Source organism: Cyanistes caeruleus, chromosome 1 (assembly GCF_971803275.1).
Source record: "Cyanistes caeruleus chromosome 1, bCyaCae1.hap1.1, whole genome shotgun sequence".
Taxonomy (NCBI): Eukaryota; Metazoa; Chordata; class Aves; order Passeriformes; family Paridae; genus Cyanistes; species Cyanistes caeruleus.
Window position 1 is genome coordinate 130587918 of NC_141701.1, and position 24816 is coordinate 130612733.

At 37.9% G+C, this 24816-nt stretch overlaps 1 long non-coding RNA gene across 1 annotated transcript; it reads left to right on the forward strand.

Moving 5' to 3' along the window:
• The first annotated feature begins 651 nt into the window (after positions 1 to 651).
• On the forward strand, positions 652 to 23975 carry LOC111924430 (uncharacterized). Its single transcript, XR_002861638.2, has 3 exons — positions 652 to 5606; positions 7400 to 7531; positions 22134 to 23975. It is a non-coding gene; the product is annotated as an uncharacterized LOC111924430 (long non-coding RNA).
• The last annotated feature ends 841 nt before the right edge of the window (positions 23976 to 24816 follow it).

The following is a 24816-nucleotide window of genomic DNA, read 5'->3' on the forward strand; positions in this document are numbered from 1 at the left end:
TTTCTAGTGAAGCTCACAGAAACAGATGAAGAAGACTTTTTGCCTTTGAGTAACTCATCCTTAAAATGCCATCCCTAGACTCATGGCCCATACACACCTCAGAATAATGTGAAATGGGAGGAGTAGCTCTAATAACAGCAGTTCTGGGCAGCTGACATTAGGGCAATAAGAAACTATAACAGAAGTAGTTTTCTTGTGAGAAACTCCATAAATTAACAGAGGGAGACTTCTGTTTCTCTACAGAGACTAGTGAAAGGACTGTAGTGGGAATTGGGACTGTTTTAACCATCAAAGTTCTAAAGTTTTTGTCTCTGTTGTCATGTAAACAAAAGAATGGTGGGTAGTAGGGGATAAAAAGAGGTTTTCTGGAAGTTTATTCTGGTGTTCTTATTATTGTAGTTTGTTAATAAACTTTCTTTATCCCTTTTAAGTTTTGTGCCTGTTTTGCTCTTGTTCTAATCCATATCTCACAGCAAGAAATAAGTAATTTTTTGTTACTGGTTTAAAACCACGACAGGGTTCCAGTAACTACCAGGTCTCCCACTTTTTAAAAATACTCCAAATTATCAATGCAAAAAATCTGAAAATAAATAATTTCCATTGATGTCTGCTTTCTCAAAGTTCTGTCAATATTTTGTAGCCCCCCCCCCCTTTTTTTTTTTTTTTGTTTGTTCCAACAGTGTCTCTTTAACCCAAATGATTTTCTGCCTCTGGCAGAATAGTTTTAAAATAGCTACTGTCCTAATAATTTCCCTTCCAAAGAAATGACTATCTTCAGGACATGCAGGAAATATTTTGAGCTCTACAATATAATTGTTCCAAAATACATAAAGGAAAGTCATGTCCCCAGTTACAACAGGCTTCCTCCCTTGGGTTGTCTCTAAACTACCATATCCAACAGCCTCTCCTTGTTTTAGAAGTGGATGTATTGCCTTAAAATCTCTTTTTTCTGTCCCAGAAACCATTGAAACTGTCGTTCACTCTATGTGTTTTTCCCAAAGTTCAGAAAGTGCTCCTGATAAATAACCCCTTTACCACTGCATGTCATGTGCTTCTCAACCCTCCCTAGGTACTACCTTGTATACTTACTGTATTCCACTAGGAATCTGTGACACCAATTGTGCAAATTAGTTAAGCCTTTGAGTCATTCCTGTCTGTTCCTCATGCCCTGACTGTGTACCTAGAAGGGATTTCAGATATTCCATTGCTTGTGATATTATTCTTTTACTCATAGTTTCTCATTTCTTCATCTCACTTTCTAGATGAAGGCTGCTTTCATCTGAGAAGGAAAAATGGTTAAAGACAGCTCTTCTCTTTTTTTCCTAAAATTTTGGGAGCCAAGCATGCATTATCTCTGAGATGCTGTCTTATTCCCACTGTATATTGCATATCCATTCCCTCTCCTGTCCTTCATGTCACAAACAGACTAACTGCATTTTGCAGGTGATCACTGACTGCTCCAGGTGACAGTGACATTGCCCTGGGAGTAGAGGTAGGAAAATAGGAACTGTGCCGATGGATTAAAGTGTGTTTGCCAGCTTGCATTCTGATGAACTTCAAAACATCTAGATGTTACATTTGGTATTGCTCCTTCGGAGTAGGGTGAGGAGAGTTAGCTTAACCCCGGTTCTAGAGCTGGTAACCATATCTGAAAGAAAAAATGACAGCCTATTATAAGCCATGATTTTCTTTCTTATCTAAAATCAAAGGAGAAAAATCAGTTCTCTCCACAGCGTGCATTGAGAAAGAATTTGGGGTGTCTTTGAGGTGGACCTTTTTCTGGAAAGAAGGAAAAGGGTAACATCAATAGAAATATTTGCAATGATCTGAGTGAAGATCACCTTTCTGTCTCTAAAAGAAGAGATAATCTGTGTGGATAAACCAGAGTAGTGTCATTTTGCTGTTAAAAAGCAGTTCGTTCAGTGACTGTCTAGAGAAATCAAACAGTTAGGTATTTCAGCAGCCTGAGTTACAGCTTCTCTTGGGAAGTGTGATATATAGAGCCCTTCATTCCAAGATCAGTGACTCAGATCTGCCCCTTGTTGAAAGAGCAAAATACCCCAAACCCTTACCTGGTGGCTTTTTGATGATACCTGTGAAGAAAGCCAATGGATTACAATCAAACAGAGAAGTGCCCACACTGCAAAATTACTACCAGAGTCACTGGTGCCTCAGCAAAATGGCCAAGGACAAAAGAGTCATGGAGAATCTACTTACTGCAAATTCCTTCTGGCAGCTGCTGAAGCTAGAAGTGATGGACATATACCTGTCCTATCACTGTACTGAGCTTTTGTGGGGGCAGTGGGGGGCAGTGAAGGAATTCAACCTGTAATGTCACTAAGATAAAAGAATCCGTAACAGGAAGCCATGCGTGCTCGAGGTCTCACCCAGGAGTTGTAATTTTTATCACAGATATCTGAAGCCCTGCCACCCATTATGAAGTGAAAGGTAAAAGTGTTTGACAGGTTAAAACAGTTCTGAAATCTTTTCTGGCAGAAGCCCACTCCTGATGGGCTGTGCCACAATATCTTGTTTTCTTGTAGTGCCACCCAATGTGTTAAGAAGAAAAGAGGGATTCAGTGCATTCTGCTGTCTGAGAACTCATCCTCAGAACTACACATAGAGCAGCACTCCAGGGGGTTTTAGCTTTAAGAGAGGAATAAAACTGACAGGATATCCATGGATCACCCACTGAATTCAGTGAGACTCTCGAATGTGCTCCTGTACTATGCTTCAGTCTGCACAGTGGAGCAGCCTCAGAGCACGATTGCCTTTGTGGGGAACTTAACTGTAAGGTGCACTCCAGGAGTTCACCAGTGGTGAGTTGGCAGTCAGTCTGTGAGAGCAGAACACAGCTATTTTGATGCAGAGAAAACCCATGCAATATGAGCAGGAAGGATGTAAGGTCCTCACCAGCTTTTCACTTTACAGAACCACTTCTATGGTCTGTGTTGCTTACTAATATAGATGTAACTTAGATGGACTATGGGATTTTGGCATCCTATAGACATGTGAGTTATATTTTGCACTTAGGATCAAAAATTGTATGCAGTATTTACTTAAAAATGAGATAGAAAAGTAATTTTTTTGTTGCACTTAGTTCAGTGGTTTTGATTACTCTGTCATCTATATCAAAGTAAAAGAAATATCCTAGTGGATTTAATACTTAGCAATTGTCAACAGTATGTCAGGATAAAATGTATCTTTAAGCATAAAGTATAGCCCTTCTCATTCTTATATATATAGGGGGTTCTTGAAATGACCTTGGAGGCTGAGAGTGAAGAAAAGACATAGTCAAAAATGCTTTTTCCTTTTCCCAGTCAGTGGGCTGGATTTGACCGTCAGTGTATCACAGAACGTCACAAGCTTTCACACTGAATAAAATAATTTTTGGTGGCTGTGGAAAGAATTTCTACAAATTTATAAGACTGAAATTTTAGTGGCTTTTTTCCTAATCTTGGCAAACTCAGGTTTTTACATTTCTGCAACAAACATTTGCAAACAAGACATAAAGAACTTTATAATTTTTTCCTTTTCTGTAATACTGTGACAGTCATGTTTTATTTCATGTGAAGAAAATAATGTCAGGAGGATACTAATCATCAGTTTGCTACAGCACAGCTGGCAGATGAGTATTTTAATGTATTTCTAGATTAAGGAAGGCAGTTTAAAGAAAACGTCATGCAAAAATTGAATCTGCTATGGGTTTAAAATAAAGTCCTCATCTGTGCCATGGTAGAGTGAAGAGCTACCTTATGTTTTATCATATTGCAGTGGATTATTTTCCTAATGAAGCTTGTGTCTCCCTTAAGCATTTTTCGGATATTTTGTATTCACTTTGGTCTATAATAATGCAATGATTGAGTGCAAGAGTGGATTTTCCTTTAGTAAGGCTCTATCAAGACACTTTTCTTAACAAATTAAACTCTAAATGAAAGCAGTCTATACAGGAAAGGAAAACAAAATGTTGTATATTAATTTCAGTGAGCTATTTTATTCTCGCCAAATTGGATTTTTTCAAAATTAGTAAGGGTTTTGGAAAGGGAGGAAAATAGAAGTTTGTTTATATTTGTTTTAATACCTCTTTTTTTTTTTCTAATCCTTAAATAATAACTCCACATAGTACACTTTAGCTGGAGTAATACAGCTGGAGCTCAAGAGACTACAAATCGATATTCAGCACTTCATCTAGGCTGGAGATTCCTCTACTTTCCAGAAGCCCAGGTTGAGGGAAAACTAGATTTTAATTACTCCTGAGAATAAGCTAGAATATAGTGGTATTAAACATGTGTAAGAAATGGCATCTAAACTGCAGAACATGAAAAAAAATGCATAAAGAAGGTGCAGAGAACATCTATTTTTAGTCATGTGTACCTGTGGTCTGAGGTTTGGAACAGACAAGATATTTGTTCATTCCTGATTTCACAGAGGAGGGCTCAGAGCCCAGGCTTGAAGTTTGGAGCAGGAGGAGGGGTCTCAGACCACTTTGCACTTCTTTGGGTCAGCATGGAGTCAGTCCTGACTTCCTGCACACTCTTCCATAAGTTGAACTGCTTGTCCATGCACCTTCAGGTAAGTGTGATTTCTCTTAGGAGAGTATTCCACAGGCTAAGATATCACAGGAATCTGCTTTTCCCTCCTCTGCTCTGCAAGGGTGTCAGTCTCTTAACTGCAGTCCATCATTTTACTGTGCTAACTGGTGTCTGTATCTGAGGTCCTTCAAATAAGCTAAACACAACAGCAGAAAGACATCACCACGTCTCTGACTAACATTTTCACAGGATTTTTTTCTTTGTGCACCTCTTTGGGAGGCAGGACACAGCAGAGGGCATTCACCTTTCTCTTGGCAGTAATAAACTTCTATAGCCCAAACAGTTGGTCATTTTTTGTGCTCTCTTGCACCAGCTGATCTATTTAAACCCTGTTACCTAGTTTTCTGCTTTTTTCTCCTTTCTGATAAGAAGATGGCATACTCTCTCTCCCTTGGTGGTGGCTGCTTTCCCTGCCTCCCCCCTCTACATCCTTCTAGAGCCTTTACTTGGACTCCTTTCAATTGTGGCCCTGCTAAATGATTTATGTTGAGCTTTCCTCCTGCATCAGTCTCAGTCTCATCCCTTTTTTCATTGAAGACAGTCTGGCATTCTCTCTCCTCAGTCCAAAAGAAATATTATCAGTCTCAGTGAAGGGCATTATTTGGGGCTAATTCTACAAACCATATACTAAAATCTCCTTCTGATAACCTTATCCTAGATTTGAATATTTTTTTTTTTTTAACCAAGTACATCTAGGTTTCAAGACTGGATATGGCTTGTGATATCAAGGGTTTGGATGGGTGCTTTTTGGGGATAAAATACTAATTAAGGCTGATTGTTCCATTAAAGCCCAGTGGAAAATCCCCAGGTAAATTAGGTCATTCTGATCAGCCACTGACTTTTTATCTCATTTTGTGCCTTCTTCTTTTAAAGATATTCTTTCAAATTTGGAGAACTTAATAGTCTTCAAAGTGTTACCATCAGAATAGGTAAACCATGCATGGTTACTTCAGAGTGATCTGACAGTTTTTAACTCAGCCTCTCACCTTTTCTCCACTCCAATCATGACACAAGGTAAGCAGATGAATACACAAGTGTTCTTCATTTGTTTAAGTTCTATATATAAAGGATATATAGAAAGAGAAAGAGATTTATTTGCTCATGAGTCAAATCTGCAGATGACAGGCATCTGCATATTTAGAATAGTCAAATTCAGGATTATAAAATGTGTAGTGTCTGCAAGTTATGAAACTTGTGTGTGCAAGGTCAAGGAATGCTGAAAAATACTGTAGGGGAATAGGACAGCAGCTCAGTGGCCTGGAGGAGGGCAGCAGAGACCTGCTGGCTCTGATCAGTCCAGCCACACTGACCCCTTCCTTTTGGTGGACAGAGCAGGGTCTGTACTGCCCTTGGCACAGCTGCAGAGCAGCATTTCTGAAATCTTAGTAGACACCTTAAATTCAACCTCACTGTACCCAACCGCTGTTCTTGTGAGAGGGATCTGCTCAACAGGTAAACAGAGAGGGATCTGCATCACTTTGGGGATAGTCTAAAGAGAAAAGGTGCTCACAGCTCCTCTGCTAATAAAAGTAAGCAAGAAAGTAAGGGGGATAAAAGAAGAAAATAGAAATGAATACATAGTATTGTTCTCAGATGAACTGCTGTGTAGGGGCCCTGTTATCCTATCTAAGGAAGAATACTGTTAAATTAAAGAGCAATCAGAAAAGGTCATAGTGTGATTCGCAGTTTGAAAATCTCTCTAATTATGATACTTAAATGATGGGGAATGTCTATTTTAGGCAGACCTGTGCAGGGTTAAGGAGTGAAAATTAAAAAATGAACAATTTAGAGATGACAGATAATGAAATTCTGCTCTCCTTACCTCAGAAAAAAGGGGAACAAAGAAATATTTTTCTGAAGTGTCACAAATTTAAAACTTTCAAAGGGAATACTTTTTCAATCTTGATGGAATTAAGCTATGAGGCTTATGAAGACTTATGTATCCCATAAGATACATGGGGTTTATTTTAGACAAACTTTGATGCAATGGAAAGGAGCTATGTAGCTGTTTTGGTTATTATTATGTATAGAAATGCAACAATATAAAAGTAGAAAGATACCACTTAGCAAAATGCGTAAGGAGAAGAAAGAGATAGAAAGGATAAGCATAGGAAGATATCACCACGTGTGGATTTAGCTAGGAGACTTGATTGTTGCAAATTCTGTGTCCATTGTTCAGAAATGTGGTCACAGCCTCTATCCTTCAGCGGTGGGGGCAGCCCACAAAACACAGAGTTCGATGGGTTAATATTTAATTTCATGTTTGGGTGGGAACGCCCCCTGGAAGGAGAGAATTTTCCAGTGTCCACTGCAGCGCTGTGGACGTGTTGTGCTCCTGGGCTGTCCCTCAGATGGGTCAGCAAAGCCCCCAAAGGGCGCTGGTTTGCCATGAACCATGAGCACCTCCCCTCCCATGGCCATGCACACACTGGGAGTGCAGCTCTGCCTTCAGGGGCTGGGGGAGCTGAAGAAGGAGATATCTCCACTGGGAGATATTGTGGGTGGCTCCTGCCCGAGAGTTTCTGCTTTTAATTCCTGTTTGCCAGTGGGGACTGTGGGCAGCCTCTTCTCTCACAGAACTGCTATGATGTCTTTCCTTTGTTACTGAGGAGTTGGTGTTGCCAGCCACCATCTGCAGACAGGGCAATGGTCTGTGTGACAGGTCTGGGCCAGTATAAGCATTCTGAACAGTACTGCAGCACTGACTGAAAACACAGTGTGGGCTAAAAATCCCCTGAAAGATGTCTGTGAAATTTATTATTCAATTTGGGAGGGAGCAAACCCAGTTTTCTTGTGTTTCATTCCAGCTGAAGCATCTGTTCCCTAGGAAGAGTGACTGAGTCCTTGACTGTGTCTCTCAATAAGATTAGCAAAACTTTTCCAAGTGACACGCAGCACTGGAGAGGCAAGGAGCTGGTTATGGACCCGATATTTTGGAGGTACTAAACAGACATGCATCACGCTGACTTTAGCTGGAGCTGTGGGTATTCAAGGTTTCTGGTAGATTGGAATATTTCCCAAAAGTTTAATCAATCTTTATGGAATTACATTTTTATACATCATGAAATGCATTTTTTTACATTGATTATTTTTCTCCAAAAAGCAATTAAGTGATGCATGAAAGGCAGAGAAGTAACTAAATTAAATTCAAAAGGTTTAAGGAATAATAATTTGAATTATAAAGATCAATTACATCCTAAATGTAATTCAGCAGACTCAGAAATCCCTTACTACAACTTTTACAAACTTTTACTACTTGTCTTCTTAATCCACACATAGGAATGGGAATACTCTGCATTTTAATACCCATGTAAAGTTTGGTCTAACTTAGAAGTAGTTAATTTCCTTCATAGTCTACTGAGAATTCACTATTTGCTGAAGATTACTTAGACTGAAGAAAAACATAGCATGATAAATATATCAGTAATCTGTAAGTGGGATTGCTAGGAAAGATTTGAGATAAATGTTGGAAAAAGAAGACTTCCAATGATCAAAATATCTTGGTGTCTAGAGCAGGCCTGAATTAAAAGGCTGCATACTGTTTTTTTCTTTTCTAGCAGTGAATATAATGATCAGTAGTTTTCAAATTACTGTCTGTAGACACCAAGGAATTTGCTAAGTCTGTCCTGGTTGTCAGCAGAAAAAAAAAACGTTAATTAACAATTTAGCCAGGGATGGGACCAGTGGCAGAGGAAGCAGCTCCTGAGAAAGGCAATTATGAAAAGTGCACTGTGAGATGAAGTTTCTCAAAACAGCTAAACCTCTGGGAAATTAAATGGTGATCACACTTCATGAAGTGCCCTGTTTTGGCTGTTCTTTTCACATTTATAGCAGCTGAGAGCCCTTGTCCTAGAGCTCAGGCCCCCTGATGTCCTGTACAAGCCCAGAAGAGATGGCACTGCTCCTAGGGAGCTCGATGGGTGTGAAAGCAGTTTGGTACAGCAGGGACATGAACTCAGGCTCAGCCCCAGGGACAGGTTTCTGTATGGTCTAAAAAAACCAATGATACAGATTTCTCTCTGGCCTAGTAAAGGCCATCAGAGAGCAGATTCAGGATTGCTCAAACCTGACATGCCCCAAGTGTGAGAAAACAGACGAACGGAAGACAGCCAAGAGAAGGCCGGGACCCTATGAGACAATTCTGGTCACCTTGATAAACAATTATCTCAGCAGACAGACTGCCTAAATACCTTCAGATTTAATTATTTGTGCTTTGAGTACAGGTTTTACATAGATGAAGCCCAGTTGCTAAACAGCAATAGCAAACTATAAAATCATAGGCTTTTTCCTAATGGTTTTCCTACAGAAAGTTTTGGCAATGTTTATTTCTCTTACACGTAATGTGCTTAGATTTACTGACTAGTAAATAAAAAAAGCGCAAATTCTTATAATATAAAAGAAGAAAATGTGCTATTTCACTGATTCATAGTTTGGTTGTTTTCATTTTTGCTTTAGCAGATCATAAAAGCAATGTAACATGAACGAAGGTACAAGAATAAGCATTTCTGAAGAGTAGATGGAAACTTAGTGGAGATGAGTCTTACAGCTCGTATATCTTTCCTATCAGCAGCAATGCACAAACTTGGAGCCTGTAGGGGTAGAAATATTCTTACTGTTTGGGTAAACAATTTTTAAAATAGCTGTTGACAGTCTTCTTGCTCAGCTAAGATTAGTTGCTGATATACTTAGTTTAAAAGCAGCCTTCACATTAACAAAAACTTCTCTGATGCTAACTACAGCACTCTGAAAGCCATAGACGTGCAGTGCAGAATTCTGTAGACATATATAACAGACTGAAATTTAATACAGCTCCACATGGTATGGTATCTTATTAGACTGAAGGTATTTATTTAACAACCTCCCAAGAAAACTAATGGGTTAATTTTTTTCTGAATGCATACTACTTTTGCCATTGTAATTGTGCATGAATATAAAGCCTGAAGCTATCTTTTCAATCAATAGAAAGTTCTTTACTGACTTAAGAGACCACAAATGCATATATATAAAATACTGTTCCTTAGCAGTTTACCAGAACAGCCTTGCAATTTTATCCAGGCTAGCTACTTGGAGCCAATTTTGCTGTCAGTTCTGCTGCATCTATTTCTGAAAAATCTGAATTTGTGTTTACTGAAGTTTCCTGTAGTTCTCAGTTCATGAGTTAAAGAATGAAGCACTTTTGTTAGCCTTTTGAGGTACAGGCAATGCTGGGTCCTTTAACTATGCTTGCTTGTTTTATCAGACCCTTCCATTGGTAGATGTATTGATCTACTGACTAAGCTGCTGAATTACTCACCAGCTGATGTGACTGCTATGCCTCCCTCTAATTTCTATGCTTGTGGTAACAGAAAAGAAGAACTGAAGTGGGACAGAATTTTCGGCAGTATAATTTAATAGGTTATAAATGTGTGTCTTAGTTTTCTCATTCCAGTGCCTAAATCTCTGAGGAGACAAGCTGTCTTTGTTAGATACTTGCCTCTGCACTGTTAGCTGATTAGTACACTGCTGCCAGATCTTGCTGCAAAAAGGGTTAGGCTTATTTTAGTTCTCAAAAAGTGTTATTCAGTTGAGTCTGAACAAAGCTGATTCCCAGACACAATGCCAGGGAACAATGCTGATTCCCAGACATATGATAGTCTGGTAATTTTGAAGTTAAAAATAGATTTTTTGGGGGATTTTTTCTAAAAAGTAAGTTTCTCAAGCTTATTCAGCAAAACCAGTGCAAAGTAGGACACAGTTCCTTACTTTATATGTCACCTTGGAGCACAGATTACTCACAATTCCAATTTTAGAAGTAAAGATTAAATACAACTTCTGAAAAATGAAGAGTAGAACACCTCGTAAATGTTTTAATAATAATCCTTTTTCCAAAGTGCAAGGGCATTTCAGCATGGAGCAGATAAATGTGACACTATTCCCCCATATTAGCATAAAGATTTAATGTTAATACACCAACTTACTTTCTAGGAATCCAAGAATCCAAAACATGCCTAAAAATTTATTTATATTTCCTTATTCTCTGTTGTAATGGGCTTCAGGGGTGTCTGTCACACATTAGGCCATATTTCTTTTAACAATTCAAAGTTATCTTGAAAGTAGCTGTTCTTCCTTCAATCTGAAAGCAAACTTGCTGAGTCATCAGTAATTACAGATACAATGTGAGAACAAAGTGGGAAAAAGATCAAACACAGAAAATATACATCATTAAGAAAGACTGAGAAGCTTAGTAAATGGTATCTGGACTGGATTAAAGAAAATATTCAAAATTGGCAGTCGTGTGCAGTGAGAAGATTTTAGGCTTATTGGGTACTAAGAAATACATGTGAGAGTCCAATTAATGACTAAATTTGTTTTTACCAGCGTTTCGTTGATGACACCAGATGGCCACTGAGCTCTAGTGAGTGAGCTGTAGTTTTCAAATCAGTTTTGTTTGGTTGCTCCCATTATGCTTCTGGAGAAGGTTTGATATGCTTCTGTTTCATTAAAAACAAGACCTCATTCTGGAAACCCTTCTCCCTTCCAAGTCCCTTTAAAAATGGATTGGTTCAAATGGATTTTCTGAAACCTGAAAACCCATGGGTGTTGTGTTTCTAGGCACTCCATGTTCCCTTCGAAAGATAAGCATTACATTTATGTTCTTTCTGTCTTTTACTCTGACCTTCCAAGACCATAGAGATAACTCTTATTACTCTAAGTTCAAATTTCCAAGTTGCCTTCCTCTAAAGCAAATTATTAAAACATCTGAATGGATGAATGCAGCCATAAAGTTAATGAACATTTGGGTTTACTCATATCAGAGAAAAAGAGGTCTTAAAAGTAAAACAAAGTCTACTTACTAGATGTGTATAAGAACACTTGAAATAACTGAAAATTCTATGGAAATACTTCACTGAAAACATTCTAAAACACATACTAAAAATGTTTTTCTTACTAAAGATACTAATTCCAAATCAAGATTTCCATATGAATATATAGATTCAAATACACATTTCCATTTTCTATCACCTTCCAAAATACCCCCACTAAAATAATAAGCAAAAATAACAACTGAATTAAGTAATGCTTTGTAATAAATTGTCCTAAAATGGGAAAATTACAAAATTCTTTAGCCAAACATCTTTGAATATTTTATCATATAATCACAGAATGGGTGGAATTGGAAGGGACCTTTAAGACCATTTAGTTCCAATGCCCCTGCTGTGGGCAGGCATGCCTTTCACTAGACTTGTGTGGGTTGTTTTTTTGTTTGTTTGTTTTTCCTTCCCTTTTCCTTTTTTTTTTTTTTTTAAATAAAAAAGAAGCTAGCAGGGATTTTTTTTTTCAAAGTATAGACCTGGATAGTCTAATTGAAAATGCCTACGGTGATAACAATGTGTCAGTGTTTTGATTAACATTTGATGGTATTATAAAATCCTGTCTGGGTGGCTTATAAAAACTAAGTGCCCTAAAATATGAACCAGACACTGTATGCAAAGTAGATATAATAATGTTTGCTGATGCAAAAGAAAAAGTTGACAGCAAAGAGCTTGGAAGGAATTTCACAGTGCTAGACAAGCACGTGATTGTGACCCAGCTGACATGAGAAAGTCACTGTGTAGAGACACAGGGTGATGCCAATGAGGGACAAACAATTGTCATTTCACAGGCATGGTGAAGAGCTCTGCAAGAGCCACCACCATTTCAGAAAGGGAACCTGGAGGAAAGAAAGAAAGAAAAGAAAAAGGAGATACAATGATGTTAGTGGTCAAATCTGTATTCTAAAGTGTAAATCCCATGTGTGGTAGTAGTTCATCTAATACCAGGACAACCATAAAAGGTCTTGAGGAGGCAAGAAAACTGATCAATGGTATGAAATTGCATTCAAATTAGAAAATGACTGACTAGAGCTGCCCCAGGTGGGGCTGATGATGGAACAGGTACATCAGAGTTGATAAATTAGCTAGGAGGATTCACAGTCCTTTCTCCTTGTAAAAGACTTAGAAGTTATTGAAAATATTGATCAGGTCTCAGTTTTAGAACAGACCTTTCTTCATTTAGAAGATGGTAACTTCTCAAAATCCTGCATAGGTCAGCTTGGGGGTGGCTTTCTGCACAAAAATGTAGATGTCAGAAGTTTTCAGATCTCTGAAAAAAAAGCAAATAAACTAATGAGAAATGTTAGTTCAAGAATATTATTTTATACAAAGAATAATTTCTGGCTCAGGAAATCCTTGATCTGTGGGTTATTGAGAACCTGCAAAAGTACATCAGAGTCCTGCATTATCTATTTACAGCATTTCTGTGCCCTCTTCTAGGTAGGGTTGTTGACTTGTGAAAGATAATGGAGGTCAGGCATGGTTAAATGAAGTTTTTCTGTGGATGATGTTTGTTGAGCTGTTGCCCTTTGCAAGGCCAGAGCTAAAAAATTTTAAGTTTGAAACATAAACATAAACCATAGTCTAAAACTTATCTTGCACTACTCCTGTTTTACTCTTTGTTGGTAGACAAGCACTATGGTTTTAGTAGTGGAAAAATTTTATCGTGTATTTGAGCTGGGCTGAGATCCATCATTGTCTTCTGTGATAATTTCAGATGTACTGTGGAAAGATGAAATATGCAAAATTGTTGAACTCAGCCTAGCTGTCCTGGTGGTCATTACTAGAGATTTCTTCCAAGAAATGTTTTGCAATTCCTCAAGCTGTCTCAGAAACCAAAACCACAGCCACTCTCTCTTTGCTATGATGTGATGCAGGGACTGTGTTTATTCTCACTTCTGTTCCTATATATAAGGTAACAAATAGCACATCCTGAATAATTCTGTTATAATTTCTGCCTGTGTCTACAATAATAATTTTTTTCAGTGCTCTTTCGTCATTTTGATCTCTACTTCATTATTTGGAAACTAACAAACTGACTATTTGGCCTTACAAATGATATTTTAAAATGATGGCTTATCTTAAACAGTGACTGCCTGTAAAGAGGTGTGGATGCCACCTACAAGACGGTACAATGGTACAGGGATACCACATACTTCAGTCTCCAACACTGTACTTAGCCTGTAATTTGAAAACATGTCTTTCTAGCAAATTAATTAGTGCTAAATTTCAATAAAAATATGATAAAGAAGGCGAGTCTAGGGAGGGTCTGACAGTGTTCTTGTCCATTTAATATATTTCTCTCTTTCCTTCCTTCCCTGTCATCAATTAAATAAGATAAAATTAAGCCGTCTGCAGGTCTCTATTAATTTGGTTTTGGAACAACCTCTGGTGGGGAGAAACTCTCTCTTAATTCTTAATTCTCTGCACAGGATGAACATTGCTGAAAAAATACAACCTTACATCTTAGCTGGCCTATTTTATGCTGCTCACTCTCAGTTAAAAATTCAGAATGGATAGAGTGATTCTTTCAGCGCAGTGTGTTTTTCAATGTTATGGTGATTATTTCTTCATCTGATAGGACAAGCCCACAAGCAATGTTCATCAAGAATTCCACCTAATCCACTCTTTACCTGAGAGCTGCAAACTGGGCCAAGAAAAACTCAAGAGTACAAAGCTCAGAGATTTGGTATAAGTTTTTAATTTGACACTCTTACTACACAATGCCAGTATTAAATCTATACTTGTGCACTTACTGAACTTCTTGGGAGTCACCAAGCTGTCCGAAGTTACCAGCTTTTATAGTTTCCTTGGGTTAGAGAGTGGAATCTGACCCAGAGGGAATTAATAATTTAATTCTGGATATTCTACGGTTTGTTGAACGCAATTGAATGTCTGTGACCTTAAATGTAATTTTTCAAATTGCTTACAAACAGGGAATTAAATGTAATCACTTCTTGCGTGTGTTTATTCACAGAAACACCTGCAGAATCCCCATGTCTTTCAATTAATCAGTAAAAACTTCAGAAAATGAGCTTTAGAAACATGCACTTGCTAATAAAGTGATAATGGAATGAAGTGTAATAGGAAAAGTCTTTTTTCTAAGTGGTTATTTTTGAAGTAGATTACAAAACATCCCACAGGAATGGAACTTCACTGTCTTAGACTTCCAAATTAAGTGTCTCAGTGGGGCTTGAGAGGCAAAGTTCTCAAAGAGATCAGTTTCCAGTTTTGTAAAAATGGGAAGTTTCAGAGCTACTTTGTGTTTAGTAGATATATTAAAGTTAATAGAATCTATGCTAAATTCTTGAAAATGATCCAAAGTAACAGTGGGGCGTCAGTTTGAATTTTTATATTCAACCCAAAGAAATATTTGTCTAAGGAGCTATTTTACTAACCATTCTTGCATTTCCAGAGATAATGAGCTGATTTAGCTACTAGAATGGGAAGGAATGAAATCCTAAATTCTTTTAAATTCATGCAGCTCTAGTTTTGGTATTACTTGCTTGAGCAATAGGAAAACATCTATTTCTATAACAAATGGTGATCCTACCGTGTAATTTCTAGTTAACATCAGGCAGGGTAAGAATGAAAAGCTCACAAGTGCTTTTTACAAGTGTGTTGGTCCAGACGCTCACCAAACCATACACTCTGGGTAGGATCAATATAACATAAGAATTCTTGATAAGAATTAAACAGACCCTAAGATACATCTCTTCCCTTAGTAAGCATTTTAAGTGCCTTTCCCCTAGGAAAAAAGTACCACTTATCACTCACAAAGAGTCTTGAAGGGTTTGGATTTCCTTTGGTGTTCAGTGATGAAAAAATTTAAAATTTTTTCATGGTCTGGGAAAGTGTTCTCTAGATATTCTGTCATTACCTACGTGTACAACTAGATGTGACAAGCACAAACACAAAGACACAGATCACTCTGTAAGTTGATAATGTCTTACGTTGAATCTGGATATGAATGTTGTTGAAAATAATAGATGATATTAGGAAGAGGACTATTCACAGAGAAAAAAAATGTATGTGAGTATCCTCAGGATTTGCCGTTTTGGCACCATTATTTTGTAACAGAAACTGAGTTAGACTAGCAGTAAAAACTGCAAATAATTGAAATTCAGTAAGCTGAGATGATTGTGAAAAATTCTGTTCCTCTTTAATTGAATATGATTAGGGTAAAGAACTGCTGTGAGTTGAAAATCCACGCGGAGACATTTCTGTAAAGTAGCTCAAAAGTCAAGCAAAGTAAATCCAGCAACAATAAAGTATTTGCTGTCAAGTAAACTGTTCAAAAACTTAAAAAAGTTAAGTTGTTTAAGTTAAAAACTTAAAGAGAAATATTTCTAACATAGGTATTATTTAGAAATTATGACCATTCAATTAAAAAAATAAAGTCTTTATGACATCTTGGAGCTGTTCGGAGGTTTTTCTATTGTTGGGAACTAATTAATTGATTAAGGATAATGTGGGAATTACAGACCTCAAAAAACCAAATTTCTATTTTATGAAATAGAAACATATATTCAAAATATGATCAGTTCAATATTGTTTTTCAGCAAATACCTATACTGTCTTTATGGAATAAAAATAGGACTGGGATAATTCTCTGTTAACTTCCTGTAAATGTCATGCTTTTTCACAAACAAACACTCAGGTTGTAATCACATCATATAAGTGCTGTTGTGTGTCTCATATGTCACTCTGGTTTTGGTCTCATCCTGCTTATATAAATATTCTGTTCCCTGTTCTCTCAGTGCTGTCTCTCTCCTGAAGCCATGCTGGTACATGCAGAGACTGGAAAGCACTGAGTACTTTGGTTTTTCCTGCCCTTCTGCCTTTAGGTTGTCTCTCCAGTTCACAATTTCCCTGTGGGGAGTAGTCAGAGGGGTTGATGTACCGAACCTCCTTGTCTGGAAAATGGGTGTGTGTTCCCTACAAACAGTGCAGTTGGCAACCACTGACCGTGGGTGTCCCCTTCATGGTGCTGCTCTCATTCTGAAGAGCTTGGCCATGCTGCCTGATGTCTCCCCAACTTCTCCCCTCATTTAGCAGAGCCCTGACTCTCTCCTCTAGGTGATGGGTCCAGGTAGAGAAATCGTGCTTTTGGCTACACCATCCTCCTTGTTCTTGCCTTGCCAACGTGTCCATTTTTTAATACAACAGCTCAAGATTTTTTCACTTCATACTCAGCATGCAGCTTTCTCATGTAAGGTCAAAAGGAATAGCAGAAAAGGCCTGATTTAAAAAGGAAGGAAGGGAATGAAAGCACAGTACACTCCAGTGAGCTCCCTCCACCACTCTGCAGTTACAGAACACTCCAGTGTCTGGCACTGCTGTACAGCAGATACCTCTGCAACCTAAAATATACATGCATGTTACAGTAGTTTCTAGCCCTGCCATGCCAAGGCAACTTTGTGCCTTCTCTCCTCTGTATATTCCACTTCAAATGTCACTATATTTCAAGTTTCTGACCTCATTAAAATGATTCTGAGAACTGATCTTCCTGAACCTCAAGACATTGCTTGGTTTCGACATCTTCTTAGAAGCATGTCTGAATGTTCTTCTCAAGGACTATGAAGAGGACGGACAGATGTGTCAGCTCAGTGAAGAAAATATAGGTTAAAATGTAGATTAGTGTTTATATTTAACATTTATGCCACCTGAACTAACTTTATTTTCAAAAATAGTATGTGTTTCTGGTATCTTGTGAATATTTGGGTGCATCCAAGGAGACAAAAAGCCTTGACAGTTCATGCACTAAAAATTACAAAGCACAGTGAAGAGAAATTCTTGTAATGATTTTTCTATAATTTTTCCAGTTTTTGCAACTGGAAAGTAGCTTGGAATATTTATATTAAAAAAATAATAATTGCATGCTTATCAATAACAAGCACCATATAATTCTTTGAAGGTATTTTTCACACGGTTTTAGGTTACTTAGAAAATGTCTCATTGGTTGAGATTTTTGCAGGATCTTTAGAATGAAGATGTGTTTTCAATGAAGAGAAAATAGTGAAAGATTAGTCTATAGCTCAGGCATTCCATCATTTTCTGAAGGTATGCACTGAGAAATCATTTAATGTGTGCATAAATGCTTTAGTCAAATATGCTACTACTATATAATTTGTCAAACCCTAAATCTTGTGCAGACTGAGAACCTGCTGTAAATACTGTTTCAAATTGTTTTCAGATGAGATTGTTATCTGAGAAAATTCATACGATAAGAGGCAGAGAAGCTTTGCTGTTCCCTTGTCTTTCATAGTTGTTGTAGGACAAGATATATTAATTGCTGTGATTTTTTATTTTTATTTTTAATTTTTTATTTTTAACCGCTAACCTTAGAATTTTGATATCAACTTTCAGTATTTGCAGGTTTTGTTTTTTTCCCAAGCAGGGATAGCACTTTGAAGTCTGTTTCTTGATACATCCTTTAAAAAGGTGTACAGCTATAACCCAGAGAGCAGAAGAGCTTTTCATGCCCACTCAGGGTCTAGTTTTCATGATATGCATAATCTTTTTTTTCCTTTCCTATCTAGGTTTTATCTCCATTATTTTTGTCAGAGTCTGAAATTCAGCTTCCCATTTATTGTGACACTTTGAGAGGACCTTAGGGCCAGCCTTAGCAGTACAACAGAACAACATGTTGGCTCTGTGCTATAACCAAGTTACATCAAAATCTGAGTAAGGAAAAGCTATTCACTCTGACTTCCTAATACAGTTGCCAAAGAGGCAGCAAATGAACTTAGCAGCTGAACTTTAGCAAGAACAAAAGAAGGGCTTTTTCAAAGAACTGTTTCCTTAATCCCTTTTTGATAGATGTGGATGAAGAAACTTCAGGCAGGTTAAGAGGCAGAGACCAACAGACACAAAACATAATTTTCCAGATGCTAATAAACACAGAGAGATGTCTGTTGTGGCTCCCTCAGTCACAGAGCATGAAAGCTGTGGGGACACCTCAGTGGTGTCGTTATGTGTCTCATATTCTTGACCTCTGATACTGGACATTATGGGAGATAGGACAATGAAAAGTATTCCCAGACTTGTGTGCTACAGAACACTCTTGCTCTTACAGGAAAAGCCATTGCTGCCGTCTCCAGAGGATAAAGAAAAAAACAAGTAAGAATTGGATGGGTTTAGGAATTGATGAAATGTCAAGTATTCCAAGTATTTTGGCATTTGAGATTATTTTTGTTCTCATTACAAAAGACAGGAAGAAAGAAGACAGTACTTAATATTGCTTACTTCTTCAGATGTCCATAGCCCTGAGACTGTTCCAGAATCCAAGTATTATATTAGTAGTAATTAAAGAATTTGCTGTTTTCAAGACTGGCATGTAGAACATGGCATGAGATGAGAAGAAGCCAAAACACCTCACCATACTATCCATGAATTGATATTAATCTGGAAAAATGTGAATGTTGTTGTGACCATTCCTAATTGCATCATTTCTCCTACCTTTGCAAATGGAATTTAGGGAGGACTGTTTTGTCCAGCTGCTCTGCAGCTATTAGCATCCCAGAATTTACTCCCATGACAGAAGTTTATGGACCCAAAATTTACTAATGTCATTCATATATGACAACTGGCTTGGGTGTGTGCCTGACCAAGTGAAGATGAGTAATTTCATTACAATTAAATATATAACTGGTAGAAATGGCAACAAAATTAAAAAAAATACTGAAATATTTGGCAACATTTTTAGGTTTCTGACTAAGGTGTCTGTGTTTAGATGCTTTCAGCATTTTAGCAAGGGAAGTGTAGAGCAAATAAGTAATTCAGTTTCTACTATATTTGCAGTACATCTGGTCCTGGAGCTTATAATTCTGTGAAAATATGAAGACAATAATTCAACATAATATTATGTATGAACTTGTGATATAGGTGGCTTTGATTTGTTATAAACCATTAGGATTTTATTTGATTAGCATGGCTTTGGCCATTTGAGAAACAGTTAAATGATCAACTTGGCAAGTAAAAGCAGGGTCTTTGTGCAACCATAACCAAAAATCACAATAACATTTCTAGCTAAGAAGATTGTAGAAGTGAGAGGGAGCAAGAAGGTTACTTTGATGGTGTCTTTAGTCCAGGTTATTCTCCCAGAGCAGGAAAAGAGCAACCACTACAGATAGGTGTGAGTCCAAGTGACAATAAAGTGTATTTTAAAACATTTTAAATTCAAAAGTACAGAGCTCAGAATCTCTTAAAATCATCAGAGCAAGACAACCAATCCCAAATGAATCACACTTCATTTAAAATAAAGGTATAAATAATTCCCTAGGACAGATAATATCTGTTTATTATTATGCTGTGATAGTGGCATCACAGTTCACTCAGATTTTCTGTGCTTGTGACAAGCACATTGTGTTTTGCTTCTCATTTTTGGTATGTAATGTAGTTGTTTCATTCCACAGGCATGACATTCACAGTTGTTCTTTTTCTTATTTATCCATGTGTAAAAAAACAGTCTATGGATGTTTTCTCCCCACATGGCGGCACAATATTCTTTAGTGATCAAACATTATCCTATTTTTGTATTCTTGCAACTTCTGCTTCCTACAATAACTCGGCTTTGATGGTGATGGTATAGAGCTTAATTAAGAGTTTCTAATATTCATTGTGAATATATGGGGCTGAACATATCTTCCCCTGTCTTCCCCAATTTTTATTTTTTATGTGTGAAACTCCTATTAACAATGAAGCATCTGTTCTCTTAAAGGGAACAATTTTTTACACGCACTGGCATTGGGAGCTCTTGTGATCAATAAATAGTGCAGGTGTAAATGTTCTGCTTGGCTCAGGAGCCTTAATGGCACTTTGCAGGCCTTCTGTTTTTCTTCATGTAAATGATTTTATCTACACAAATCTGTTGGTTTACATGTGAAATAATCAGCATCTCTAAACCAAAGCAAGCCCCTTCTTTTGGCACAAAATGCTAGTCATATATTCTACGTATTCCCTGCTACAGTTATAAGTGGTAAATGGCAGCCTTTTAAGAAATTCCCCCGTGGTGCAGCTAGCAGGAGATTGCTCAACTGTATAATAATCAAATCTGACCAGATGGTGATGAGGCTGGGTACTAAATGTTTTTAAAACTCTCCTGCTAGGTTTTCTCATTTAAAAGAGGAGAAATCCCACTTTAAGGCGAACATGATTTGAAAGACACCTTTCTATGAGGCATTATTCTGTCACATAGTGCAGCATTTCACATTATCAGGCAGTGTAGAGAAAGGGTCATGACTTATTTAGAAAGTCAGTGTGTTGCTCAAGGAGAGTACCAGCCTGATGACTCTGGAGAAGAAGCTGACACTGGGTAGGATTCCATTTTTTAAGTTTCTATTTTATATGGGCAGTGACTAACATTCTGAAGAAGATTTTGCTTCTTCATGTGGCAACTCAGTTTTGATACCAGACTTTTCACCTTTTTTAAAAAAGAGCCCATGCCTCATGCTTGCAAGGAGCATTACTCTTTGTGATTGAAATGCATTTAGTGCAAAATGTCTTCTAGTTCTGTTCTCCCTGTGGTGCTGTGGTGTGATGTCTCCAGGCATCCTCTCTTCTCTTATTCCATCTCTTCCATGGGATGTGCCTTCTTTCCTTTCTTAGATTTTATTCCATATTATTGATTTATCCACACATCACATATTTTGCTGCCTCCATGCATACTTTAAAAGTGTTTGAGCTAAACACTTTATCTTAAGGAAAAAAATCCACTCTAATTCTCTGAGCTCCTTTTAAAAAATATTTTGTATTTCCCATATCAAACTGGAGGTTAATGATAAATAGAGAAATAACCTGATTTTGAACATTCTTATTACTTAAGTTGCTTTCATGTGAAAGCTGTGGTACCTGTTGCTCACAGTCTATTCAGCACAATGTTTAGCAAGAGACACTGCTAGCAGAAGCTAGTTATTGATTCAACATTAGCTTTTGAAAACGAAAAGCAAATTGCTTTCTGTAAGTAGTGAGATCCGAGGAAACAACAAATCAAGTGTTCAAAAAAACTGAAAGCACCTTGAAAGTGCAAAGCTTCATCTAAGATTATGTATATGCCTATACAGGAACTCTGTTCTTCCCAGAGTAACCCCTAACTCATCACCTTAACTCAGAAATGCATTACCTGCATTTTTGAAGACGGTGGAAGAAATTCTTTGGTCGTATAAGAAAGTTGCCCTGCCATAATGCTGACAAAGCCACTGGCCCTTTCGTGCTCCTCTGGAGAGCATTGACAGAGGAGAGCACAGCTGAGTTATTGGCTTGGCAGGTGAATCATTAATTTCCAAATCAGCATGTTTTGTCTGACAGCTGCTGCCCTTCCCCAGAGGCAGAGAAGGTAACTTGGCTGCCAGCATGTGCTGCCAAAACTCCCGGTGTCCCTCTGGAGCTGGGCTGTCCATGGGTGTGTGAGCCTGGAGCTGTGCCTTCATCTGCATGTGGGTGTAACCTCCTTCTGCTGGCAGGACAGGCAGCTGAACATGCAGCCAGCAGCCAGGTGAAGGATGCTGCAGGATGCTGCAGGATGCTGCAGGATGCTGCAGGATGCTGCAGGCTCACCAGCTGCCTGCAGTGCAGTGTGCCATGAGCAGGTCTAGGGGGCTGGGCAGGGCTTAGGTGCAGCTATTGCTATCTGAAACCAGGACAGGTTTTTGATTTTTCTTTTTTCTTTTTTTTTTTTTTTTATTTCCAGAGAATTAACTGACTGTTACAAGTTGAAGGGAAGGAAAGCAGTGCTGTGCTTGTGCCTTTCCTCTAAGGGAATGTGCAGAACTTACCATTTGTGGTCTGTGGTGTCCTAACCCCATGCAGTGAGTCTTATGCAGTGCTTCCTCTACCCACAACCTCTATTTTCCTGTCTCCCTGTCTTGTGACTCTGGAAGTTCTGATATAATTTTTGTGAAATTAGAGATGTTTTTTCCTTGTTGCATGAATTTAATTTATTATTTGCTGTACCTGTAGAAGTCTGGGCTTTGTTAAGAACAAAACCGTCAGTATCCCAATAGTTTATTCATCACAGATGTTTCACCTAAAAATAATTCCTTCTTCTTCTTCAGAGTTGTCATTCCTGTGTTTTACTTGCATTCAGAGCTGATCCTACTACAAACACAATTTCCTAGTGCCAAAACTCTACTCTAGCAGTCATTTTTTATCAATTTTTTAAGAGCTGAATACTGGAAGAAAGGCCTATGATCCTTCAGTTTCTTTTGTTGTGGGGTTCTTGTTTTGGGGATTTTTTTTCATCATTTAATATCTGCTCTCTTCTTATTTGCCATAATCTCATTTACAGATTTTTAAATTTCATGTCTTGTGAAAATTGCACCAGCTGGTACATCTTCTGAAATGACATGTACTGATTAAAGAACTTGCTGACCTACCAGTTACTGAATAATTATATCCTCAGGTGGGGAAATTGCACCAGACTAAAATGCTCTTCAAAATGATATTCAGACAACTTGCTGAATACTTTTATGTCTGTGCACATATTTGGTGTGAAAGATCGGGTAACTAAGGCTTTAAGTTAAAGCAAAACCAGTTCTTCTGTTGTCCAGGGAAGAACAGAGTTACCAAATGAGAAATGCCTTTCTGCCAGGGAGTAGTGAAAAACAAAATGAAGCTGGCACAGTCCTGAAATTGTTCCTGATTGAAAGAACAGGTTGTCCTAACCTGTGCACCATCTAACTCTGCAGTACAGAAAGAGCAGTCTGAAAAACGAAGAACTGGTCAGGGGTTTTGCATAAGTATGTTTAATTAAACTGTTTGAAGCAAGAAAAGCTACTTAAGGGCTTATTGCCAGCCAAGAAACAGAAAGACATGTTAATGGCATGCAGGTTAAGTGAGGATAATGTGGCAGTCGACAACATTTCATGCACTTTTGCTAAAAAATAAAATGAGCAAAGCTGAAGAGATTAACCAGAACATCCAATGGCAAGTGATGCCTAACAGGAGTTATTAGCTCAGCTGAGAGGAGCATGGTGAGCCAGGCAGGACAGCTCTGGTTTGCCACTCAAGAGTGCAGAAGGCATTTTTGTATGAAAGGAAAACAATGAACTGCCCTTAGCAATTGCATCCCCAAGACAGGACTGTAAAATTGTTATAATTTGTGTTTATAATGTAATATAATTTGTGTTATAGAATGTGTTTTTCTATGCACAGTGGATGAATTCCCTGGTTACCTACCATTTTGGTGTTTTTCTTTTCTCTTTTTAAAGTAATGTGGTTTGTTAAGCCAGCTGATTCATGTTAGATGAGCTTCTTGAGCATCAGAATGTTTAGTTGAGTTTTTCCAGCATTATAGATGAGGTTTTTAATCAATGTCTCATTAGCAACCCTTTCAAATTTGAACCCATTCCTTCCATTATGTTCCTGGCAGAGACATTGCAGTTATATTAATCCAGTTTTTATACTTTAAATTTTGGGATGAAACCAGCTCTAGGTACATAAGTGATTATTTTGCATAATTTCATGCCAAGGATTTTTTTTGCAGAGACACAAGAAATCAATTTCTAAACCTGTGAAAAGAAACAAAAGAAAATCCTGTTCCACTGTCCTCAGATAATTTTCAGGACTGTCAAAATAGTTCAGAACCCTGTGCAATGCTACAGGCTTGGGGATGAGGATCTGGGTGCTGGGGTGGTTTATCCTGGAGACAAGAAGGCCCAGGGGGAATTTATTGGTCTTTAGAACTGCTCTAGAGATGTTGTAGCCAAGTGGAATTGGTCTCTTTTCCCAGGTAATGAGTGATAGGATGAGAGGACATTGCCTCATGGGAAGCTTAGGTTGGATATAAGGACAAAATATTCACCTAAATGGTTGTTGAACATTGGAATGGGCTGCTCAGGGAAGTGGTGTAATCATCATCACTGAAGGTAGATGTGGTGTTAGGGGACAGAATTTCACGGTAGATATGTCAGTGGTGGGTGAAAAGTCTTACAGGTCTTTTCCAACTGAAAAGATTCTAAGAGTTTATGATTTTATGATGCATCTTAAGGTCCTGGGAATCAGCCTCATGTTGATCAGTGACAAAAAACTAGAGGATGGCTTTGCAGGTGGTTGTAATCTTGGAAAGGCACTTATGTTCCTAGTCCTACAAATAAACTTCCAGTGCTTTGCAAAAAACTTTAAGTAAGATTAATTCAACTCACTGAGGAGCTGTGGCAGAATTCAAACACAAGGCCAACAACTGCACCAGGGGGATCTCAAATGGTGAGTACTGTGATTCCAGGTGAGAAATCATGCTTTGCAGCTGTTGTCTGTTAAACTTGTCATTGTGAAGATGAAAAAAAAGTTGTAATTTTTGGGGCTACAAAAGAGGCTGAAATGTAATGTCACCACCAGCTCATGAACACGGGGAGCAAGGAGAGGGAAAAGGCACA